Here is a 10,322-nt window from a genome sequence, read left to right on the forward strand (position 1 = left end):
TTTCAAGAGTTGGCATATTCAGCAGAAGTTGAACCTGAAATGTTCTCTTTGCATCACTGAAGGAGGGAATGTACACAAGAAGGAGACTTTGAGAAACTTGAAAGTCGGAGAGATGATGACAGCTATAATGTTCTGCTACAAAGGAGGACAACACGTTTTCTGCCTAACAGCATAAAATAGTACAAGAATATGTATTAATTTAGCAAATATTTACTGATTTCTCCACTCTTTAGAATGCAATAATTAGTTGTTATTCTACGTCTGGTAGTTGCTGTTGAGATATTGTTATGTGGAAAAAACAGAATCCAAAACAGTTTTGCAAGATTATGATTTTTTTATTTAAAAAAAACTTTATTATGGGATGATTTACATATGATAAAGTATACGATTTGATGTTTTGGCATATTTATACATATATGTAACAACTACCACAATCAAAGTAGAGCACGTTTCCATGATCCCAAAACGTTCCCTTGTGGCCTGTGATAGTGAGAATAGTGGTCCCCCAACAATGTCCACATTCTTATCCTTGAAACCTGTGAATGTTATCTTTCACAGCAAAAGGAACTTTGCAGCTGTGATTAAATTAAGGATTATGAAATGAGGTGATTATCCTCAATTACCTGGATTGGGCATTATAATCACAAGGATCCTTTTAAGAGGGATCATTGTCAGAGAAGGAGATGTGACAGTGGAAGCAAAAGTTGGAGTGATGAGGCGGGGCACAGTGGCTCACGCCTATAATCCCAGCACTTTGGGAGGCTGAGGTGGTGGATCACCTGAGGTCAGGAGTTTGAAACCAGCCCGGCCAACATGGTGAAACCTCATCTCTACTAAAAATACAAAAATTAGCCAGGCATGGTGGCATGCGCCTGTAATCCTCCCTACTCAGCAGGCTGAGGCAGGAGAATTGCTTGAACCCGGGAGGCGGAAGTCACAGTGAGCAGAGATCGCGCCACTGCACTCCAGCTTGAGGAACAGAGTGAGACTCCATCTTAAAAAAAAAAAAAAAAAAAAAGGTTGGAGTGATGCAGGGCAATGAGGCAAGTAATGCCAGCAGCCTCTTCTAGCTGGCGAAGGTGAGGAAACAGATTCTGTAGAGCTTACAGAAGAAAGACAGCCCTGCTGACTCACTCTAGACCGCTGACATCCAGAGCTGTGAGATAAAAAATTTGTTGTTTTAAGCTATTAAGTTTGTGGTAATTTTTCACAGCAGTAATAGGAAACTAACACATGCCCTTTCCCAGTCAGTCACACTCCAACCACACAATTTCCAGTCAACTATAGGCCCTTTCCATTATGATGGTTTTGCCTTTTCTGGAATTTAAATGGAATTATATGCTATGTACTCTAGTTCCTGGTTTTTGCTCAGAACATTTTTGAGATTCATTCATGTTGTTGCACATATCAGTAATTTATTCCATTTATCAGCACTTTATTGGTAAAATGTATTCTATTTGTACAGACATGCCACCATTTGTTTTTCCATTCATGTGTGGGTGAACATTTTTATTATTTTCACGTTCTAGCTATTATAAATAGGGCTGCTGTGCACATTTGTGTAACAAGTCTTTGTGTAGACATATATAAGCCAGAGTTCTTCAGAAACAGACAACCAATAGTATGTGTTTGTGTGTGTATATGTGTGCACGCGTGTGTGTGTGTGTGTGATTTTAAGGAATGGACTTACATGATTGTAGAATCTGGCCAATTCACATTCTGCACGGTATGCCAGTAGGCTGGAGATCCAGGAAAAGTTACTGTGGCAGCTAAAACTCAAAGGCAGTCTCCTGGCAAAAGTCCCTCTTCCTGGGGAAAGAAGTTAGTCTTTTTTCTCTTAAGTATTTTTCAACTGGTAGGAAGCAGTCTGCTTTACTCAAAGTGTACTGATTTAAATGTTAATCTCATCTAGAAGTACCTTCACATCAACGTCTAAACTAGTATTCGATCAAATATCTGAGTACTATGAGCTAGCCATGTTGACATGAAAAATTAACCATTGCATATGTTTTCACTTCTTTTCCAGGAAATACCTAGAAGTGGAATTACTGGTCATTTAGTAAGTGGGTGTTTAACTTTATAAGAAGCTACCAGTGTTATCCAAAGTGGTGGTGCACTTTACATTCCAAAAAGCATTGTATGAGAGTTCCGGTTATACAACGTCCTCAGCATTTGTTGTCAGACTTAATGTTTGTGAAAGATATCCTATGACATCTTTGCCTATTTCATAATCATGATTTTCTCCTATATTTCCTTCTCAGAGATTTATAAATTAGCACTTTCGTTTAGGCCTATGATCTATTTTCAGTTAATTTTTTTGTGTATTCTAAAATAAGGGTCAAAGTTAATTTTTTTTCCATATGACTATCTCCTTGTATCTGCACCATTTTTTAAAAGACTATCCTTTCCTTATAAAGCACATAGGCACCTATGTTGAAAGCAAATTTATTATACATGTACATCTATTTTTGTAGTCCCTATTTTATTCCATTAATCTATATGACTCTCATAAGTATACTTTAGAGTAATTTGTGGGCCAATTAGGATGGCTATTATCAAAAAACAGAAAATAAATTTGTAAGGATTTATTGGTAAGGAACCCTTGTGTATTGCTGGTGGAAATGAAAAGCGGTGCAGCCACCTTGGAAAACAGTAAGGTTTCTCAAAATTCTCTTTTTTTTTTTTTTTTTTGTGTCTGAGTCTTGCTCTGACTCCCAGGCTAGAGTGCAGTGGTGTGATCTGGGCTCACTGCACCTTGCCTCTGCCTCCTGAGTTGAAGCAATTCTCCTGCCTCAGCCTCCCGAGTAGCTGGGACTACAGGGTCGCGTTGCCATGCCTGGCTAAGTTTTTTTTTTGTATTTTAGTAGAGACCAAGTTTCACCGTGTTGCCCAGGCTGGTCCGAACTCCTGAGCTCAGGCAATCCACCCATCTCGGCCTCCCAAAGTGCTCGGATTACAGGCGTCAGCCACAGCACCCGGCCAATCCTCAGTTAAGTATAGAATTACCATATGATCCAGCACTTCCATTTTTGGGTATATATCCAAAAGAAATGAAAACAGGGGCTCAAACAGATTCATAGCAGTGTTATTCACGATATCCAAATATCCATCAACAGATTTACGGATAAACAAAACGTGGTATACACATACAATGGAATATTCAGCCTTGAAAGGAAATTCTGGCTGGGCGCAGTGGCTCATGGGAAATTACAATGGTGAAACTTTAGGAGTAGGCTGATTGAAATCTTATTATAAAACTTCATCATAATTGTAGTTTGCCAAGTTAACAGTTCACATGTTAAGTATTTCAAACAAATTATTGGACCATTTTGGGTGGAAACTTGATATTAATAACTAGTGTAGGGTTCTTTGCAGTTTGTTGAAAAAATTGTAGGCTAGGCACAGGGTTCATGTTTCGATTTTAAGCACCTTTATAACAATAAGAAGTTCTTTTTTGGAGATGGGGAACTGTCAACAGTTTGTTAACCTGACATCTCTGCTGATTTAGTTTCTGGGCAGAGTTCCTGTGTTAGCATTCTCCTCTTCTTTTGCATTTATCAAGTTGTTTGGTAGAGGTGGAATCTAAGTGGTTTTGTCTCAACCACCCAGGAAAATACTTGCAAGTTGATCACTGTCGGATTTACAGAATATAATTTCTCTAAATCCTCTCACATATTTCTTTCTTTCTTTCTTTTTGAGACGGAGTCTCGCTCTGTCGCCCAGGCTGGAATAGTGAAGTGCAGAGTAGAGTGGCCCTATCTCACTGCAACCTCCGCCTCCCGGGTTCAAGCAATTCTCCTGCCTCAGCCTTCCGAGTAGCTGGGACTACAGCCGCACACCACCATGACCCGGCTAATTTTTGTATTTTTAGTAGAGGTGGGGTTTCACCATGTTGGTCAGGCTGGCCTTGAACTCTGACCTTGTGATCCGCCCGCCTCGGCCTCTCGATTGTGCTGGTATTACAGGCGTGAGCCACCGCGCCCGGCCCACATATTTCTTATATAGATTTATTTCTGTTCTCTCTTTTTAAAATGTTCACTGAAAAAAATGCAGGTGTGCTTGGAATATGGATTTGTATCTAAAAGAAACATTTATATTAGTTCCAATAAATAAGATATATTAGCTACTTCATAGAGAAAACGGAAAAGACAAAAACAGTGAAAAATTATTATTATTTTTAAAGAGTAACTGATTTACAAAATCAGATACATGACATGATTCTCAATGAAACTAAAGAAGTTCTCAGGGCATATAATAAAACTGCTAACTTCTATTTCTCCAAATACACTTTAAAATTAGAACGTTAACTATTTGAAAAGGTGAAAAAAGCCTACTTATCTCGATACAATTGTAGGGTCACTAGGATTTTATAATTTTAGTATAAATACCATAAGATCTAATTGAATTAGTGGCTAAGTATTTATGCCATAATAAAAGCAGCTAGGATACTCAATCTCCTGAGAATTTCAAACAAAGCAGCTTTTAAAGATGTACACAAGCAACTCTTTCTAACACCACCACCGATAGATGTAAAATGTAACTTTTGCAAGAAAGGTAATTTAAAGGTCGTCAGCTAACAACTTATCAAAAATCATCTAGTGCACAAGCGAGTTCACACAGATCTCTGGTCTCCGTACCCTCTGTTGTGGGGAAGGACAGGGACTGAGCGGACTCGCTGTGGGGAACTCAGGTTCTGGGCGGGTGGCATTCATCCACTCACAATCCCCTAGGCTGTGCCAGATGGCAACCACCCTTGGGGCCTCCTAGGTACAGACGCTGGGAGGACCGCCCAGATTCCCTTACCAGAAGACGCCCATAGAGTGCAGAGGCGAAGGTGTTCCAGTTTCCTCAGGTGAAGGATATCTACTGGTGGCTACAGGGCACAAATAAAGAAAAAGTGCGTGGATCCCACCTACCAGTTGATGTCCAGCAGAGATCCGAATGCCCATTTTAGTTATATTTGACCCTCCGGACCCCTGGTCCCAGAACCTGCCCTCCCCCAAGCTCTCCCTCTACCTCTGTGCCCACTTCAATCAGTCAAACAGAGCATTCCGGGGCAAACCCAAAAGAAGAGCAGGCAATTTAGCCACCCTGGGGCCTGTAGCCTGAACTCTTCAGACATGTTGTCCCAGTCAGAGCCTGGAGACGCAGCTCAGTATCTGCCTGCCCCAAGAATCCTGAGGCTGCAAGATCTCCGGACAGCCCTGGGAGACAGGCCGCTGCACTTACATAATAACAGGGTCCTCTCTGGTGCCAAAAGCCTGCAACGCTTAGCAGAAAATAGCTCCTCCAGATAGCTCCTCATCCTCCAAATAACTGGGAGATGATTCTAGTCAAGTTGGAATAACAGGGATCAGATTTACATTCCTGCGGTAAAGAACCAAAACCTAACAAAAAAGATGAAATGACACTTTTCAAGACGTACAATATTTGGTAAGGAAGAATAATAACCCCTGAATCACAGGGGAAAAAATGAATGATTGGAGAGAGGGGGAGGTGAACACCAGGATTAGCCCCTAACTATGGCCTTGAGTTTCCAGGCCCCAATGCAGGAAGACAGAACCCAAGCAGAGCCGGTGGACTCCCAGAGTTGATGAGGAGTTGATAGACTGGGAGACTAGGGCAGCTACAGTTAATATGACAGCATACCAGAAAGAAGAGAGCTGTAGTAAGAGATAACTCCAGAAAAAACTTCTGCAGTGTTCAGCTTAATACTCATGAGTATGTGCAGGTATGGAAACTATACAGGACAGAAAAGACTACCCAGAATCATCAGAGGTAATATGATATTGAATTGTCTAAAGTAACTAAGAAATTGTTTCTCCTTGTGAGACAAACAGGAATTATATTGCTGAATTTAATGCTTTCACCAAAAAAAGATGAGGGTCTAGATGAATGGGGTGGGAGGGGGAAGAAGAGACCCAAAAGTTTGGCTGTTGGCCGGTTAGCTTAGCTGGTTAGAGCGTGGAGCTAATAACACCAAGCTCGCGGGTTCTATCCCCGTATGGGCCACATGTTTTCCTCAGTACTTCTCGGTAATTCTAGAGAAACTCGTCGGTTTTCAGCCACCGAAGAGCTAAGGGTAATTAACAATGCAACTCGTCGGTTTTTAGCCAGCGAAGAGCTGAGAGTAATTAACAGTGCTCTCAGACAGTCCAAATTCCCTGCCATCATTTCTTAATCTCTCTGAAACCTAACTCCGTTCCCGAATCCCCCAAATGTCTACATCTCCTCAGGTAAAGTTCTTATTCTTTTCCTCCAGGTGTAAGGGCTGGGGACAGAAAGCTGTTCAGGGCAAAGGGCCCAAAATCGGGAGTCCTGCCGAAGGAAAAAAAAAAATTAAAAATTAGAATTTTACCGACTTTTAAAAAATTATTTAAATAAACCTTAGTTGATTTCAAACTGTCCTTCCAAATTACTAGTGAAACCAACCTTGTTTCTCAAAGTTACAAGATAATAGAGAAGAAATATTGAATTGCCCTTTCAAGTTGGAAGCAGTATGCAATATGCATGTTTATTAATCACAAGAGGCCAGCTTCGACTCTTGTCTAGTTCATCCTTTCCTAAAAACAAAACAAGAAACCAAACCAAAATAAACCAAACCAAGTCTGTGCTCCATGTTCCAAGCGATAGCTTCCTGTCAGGGCAATCTTTTCTGTCAGTTAAATCTGAAAGAGTCTTCAGAGACATATAATAACAATCTCCTAAGAATGTCTTCCCTTTATCTTGTATCTTTTGACAATTTGAGGAAGAAGGTTGGTTTCAGGAGTAATTTGGAAGGACAATTTGAGATCAAGTGAGCTTCATTTAAATAACTTTTTAAAAGCCAGTAATCTTCTAATTTTTTTTCTTTCTTAGGCAGTGCTCCCAGTCTTGGGTCGTCTGCCGTGAACAGCTTTCTGTCCCCAGCCCTTACACCTAGTGGAAAACAATAAGAACTTTACCTGAGAAGATGTAGAAATTTTGGGGATTCGGGAATGGAGTTAGGTTTCAGATGGATTAAGAAATGGCGGCGGCGAATTTGGACCGTCTGAGAGCACTTGTTTATTATCCTCAGTTCTTCGCTAGCTGAAAACCAACGCATTGCTTTGTTAATTATCTGTAGCCCTCGGCTGGTTGAAAACCGACGAGTTTCTCTAGAACTGCCCTGAAAAAGTGCTACGGAAAACATGTGGCCCGTACGGGGATCGAACCCGCGACCTTGGCGTTATTAGCACCACGCTCTAACCAACTGAGCTAACCGGCCCTCGTTAATACAGGTCTCTTTGTCTTGTATTTAATCTCGACCTTCATCCCTTTTTTGGGAAAGCATTAAATTTAGCAATATAATTCCTGTTTGTCTAACAAGAAGAGACAATTTCTTACTTGCTTTACACTCTTAATAAAAAAAAATGAGAAACTTTCTCTTAAAACAAAAGCAAAACAAGGAAAGAACATTTTTCATTTATTTATTTTTATTATTTTATTTTTTAAGCCATGTTCCTAGAGTTGAAAAAGGATGCTTAAAAATTTCAAACTGCTGCGAATAGTCCAGGAATCCATGGAAACATTTGTTGCTTTCTAAATGTCTGGTAATCAGTACGTGCAGACAGTGAATCAGACTCCGTGAAATATTAGTGAGTCCTTGTTTTTTAAGGGCCGTTCACTAACACAACCTAGAAATTGGCATCTGAAGGACATTCCCGACGAGTCTGTTTTCGATGGTCCCACAGTCGAGATCGTCCTAGGTTTCTTATACCTGGAGCCTCCATTTGGAAGTGTCCCTACCTGTTGCCTCAGACTTCCAGAGTGATCTCAAATCAAAGCCCACTTTGAAGACCTTGGTATTGGAGAATTCTAGAAATGTGGCTCTACACCACTCAGGGACAGTTAAACTGATCTTTCTACCCAGCCATTGTCTCCCAAAAATATTATCATTGTGTTTTGTATCTTCTTTATTGTTTCAGAGATTTTGAACACATAGACAAAGTTAAACAAATGTTTTCTTTTTTCTCTTCACAAATAGTGGCATTTTATCCACTGTTGTGGGAAGTCAGGGACCCTGAATGGAGGGACCGGCTGAAGCTGCGGCAGAAGAATATAAATTGTGAAGATTTCATGGACATTTATCACTTCCCCAATCAATACTCTTGTGATTTCCTATGCCTGTCTTTACTTTAATCTCTTCTTAGGACCCTGCGATGATTGCATTAACTGCACAAATTGTTTGTAGAGCATGCATATTCGAACAACATGAAATCTGGGCACCTTAAGAACAGGATAACAGCGATTTTCAGGGAACAAAGGAGATAACTTTAAAGTCTGACTGTCTGGGCCAGGCAGAACAGAGTCATATTTCTCTTATTACTGAAAACAGGTGAGATAAATATCACTGACTTGTTTCCCCAGTAAGGAATATTAATAATTAACAGCCCTGGGAAAAGAATGCATTCCCAGGGTGGGGCCTCTAAAATGGCCGCCCTGGGAGTGTCTGCCTTTATGCAGAAGTAGATAGGAATGAAACACGCCCTAGTCTCCTGCAGCGCCCCCAGGCTTGCTAGGATTAGGAAATTCCAGCCTGGCAAAGTATAGTAAGACCGGTTCTCTGCTCTTGAACCTTGTTTATCAATGACAATGCATGCACAAGTGGACATGGAAGTTCATTAGTGATCCTAGTTTCACCCTGACTTTGTGATCTCGCCCTGACATCCTGCCTTGTGATCTTTTGTCGCCCTTAAAGCATGTGATCTCTGTGACCCACGCCCTATTCGTATACTCCCTCCCCTTTTGAAAATCGCTAATAACAACTTGCTGGTTTTACGGCTCAGGGAGCATCATGGAACCTGCCGACATGTGACATCTTCCCCGGACACCCAGCTTTAAAATTTCTCTCTTTTGTACTCTTTCCCTTTATTTCTCAGACCAGCCAATGCTTAGGGAAATAGAAAAGAACCCACATTGAATATTGGGGGTGGGGGTTTTCTCCGATAATCCACTTTTAAACCCTTTGCTTTTTTTTTTAACTCAGAATATATTTTTGCAATTCTTTCATATCAGAACAGAAAAATGTTCTTCATTCTCTTTTAAATATGCATAGGATTCAGTTATACGTGTTTATACCATAGTTCAATGGGCATAGCTTAGACTTCCATCCTCCTATTGCAAATTGTCCGTATCTATGAGCATACACTGTATCTGATGTATGCCATGATACTTTGCACATGTGGAAAGGCTGCATCAAAGAAAATTTACATTGGCAATTTTGATGGCCATTGTCCCCCTGTGCTTTAGAGGGTTGATCCCAACACTCTTTTTGCTTGCTTGTTTGTTTTAACTATACTGAGCACAAATAGGATCCTAGACACATTTCTACACCTTCTTCCTGAATTCCCTGCTACAAATTCGAAGTGAAACTAGGCAATCAGTGTGTAGACTGTCTAGTTGGGACATATTATATTCTGGAATATTGTTTTGGGGTTACAAGTAATGATGTAAAGGGACTGTGATAGAATCAGGTGGGAGAAGGAAGGGGCTGAGTGGAGAGCAGGGAGAAGGAGACAACAGTGGCCTTATTTTGTGAACCTCGGAGAGACCAACACGGGCAGAAACACCTGAGGGAGAGAAACTAAGACACCTCAATCTGTCTGGAGATTAAGACTGAGCTGCAGAGTGGTACAGGGCGACTAGTAGGAGATGAAGTCTGAGGAGAAGAGAACATGTATTAATATATGATGCAAAACCCTCTAGTAGATTACTATAAATTAATCAGAATACTTGATGGTAAAGTGGATGTGGCACTAAAAATAAATTGGCAGGGTGCGGTGGCTCACGCCTGTAATCCCAGAACTTTGGGAGACTGAGGTGGGCGGATCACCTGAGGTCAGGAGTTTGAGACCAGCCTGGCTAACACGGTGAAACGCCACCTCTACTGAAAATGCAAAAATTAGCCAGGCGTGGTGGCAGGGGCCTGTAGTCCCAGCTACTCAGGAGGCTGAGGCAGGAGAATGGCGTGAACCTGGGAGGTGGAGCTTGTAGTGAGCCAAGATAGTGCCACTGCACTCCAGCCTGGGCAACAGAGCAAGACTCCGTCTAAAATAAATAAATAAGTAAAAATAAAAATAAATTATCAGGTGTTAATTGACCTACATTAAGTCTAAACTAAGAACTATGATCACTATAGGCCAAGTTAAGGATTTTTGAATTGGTCCTAACAACAATGGGAATCTATGCAAGGATTTTAGGCAGAAAAGTCACATGGACAGAGTCACATTTTAAAATTTTGTTTATTATTTATTTTTGAGACGGAGTCTGGCTCTGTCCCCCAGGCTGGAGTACAGTGGCGC

The 10,322-nt window shown here is 41.0% G+C and overlaps 2 non-coding genes across 2 annotated transcripts; one reads left to right on the forward strand and one right to left on the reverse strand.

The window, feature by feature from the left end:
- The first annotated feature begins 5,938 nt into the window (after positions 1 to 5,938).
- Positions 5,939 to 6,012, forward strand: TRNAI-AAU. Its single transcript has one exon. It is a non-coding gene; the product is annotated as a tRNA-Ile (tRNA).
- A 1,160-nt stretch (positions 6,013 to 7,172) lies between these two features.
- Positions 7,173 to 7,246, reverse strand: TRNAI-AAU. The gene has a single exon. It is a non-coding gene; the product is annotated as a tRNA-Ile (tRNA).
- Positions 7,247 to 10,322: the final 3,076 nt, after the last annotated feature.

This window comes from Mandrillus leucophaeus, unplaced genomic scaffold (assembly GCF_000951045.1).
Source record: "Mandrillus leucophaeus isolate KB7577 unplaced genomic scaffold, Mleu.le_1.0 Scaffold392, whole genome shotgun sequence".
Taxonomy (NCBI): Eukaryota; Metazoa; Chordata; class Mammalia; order Primates; family Cercopithecidae; genus Mandrillus; species Mandrillus leucophaeus.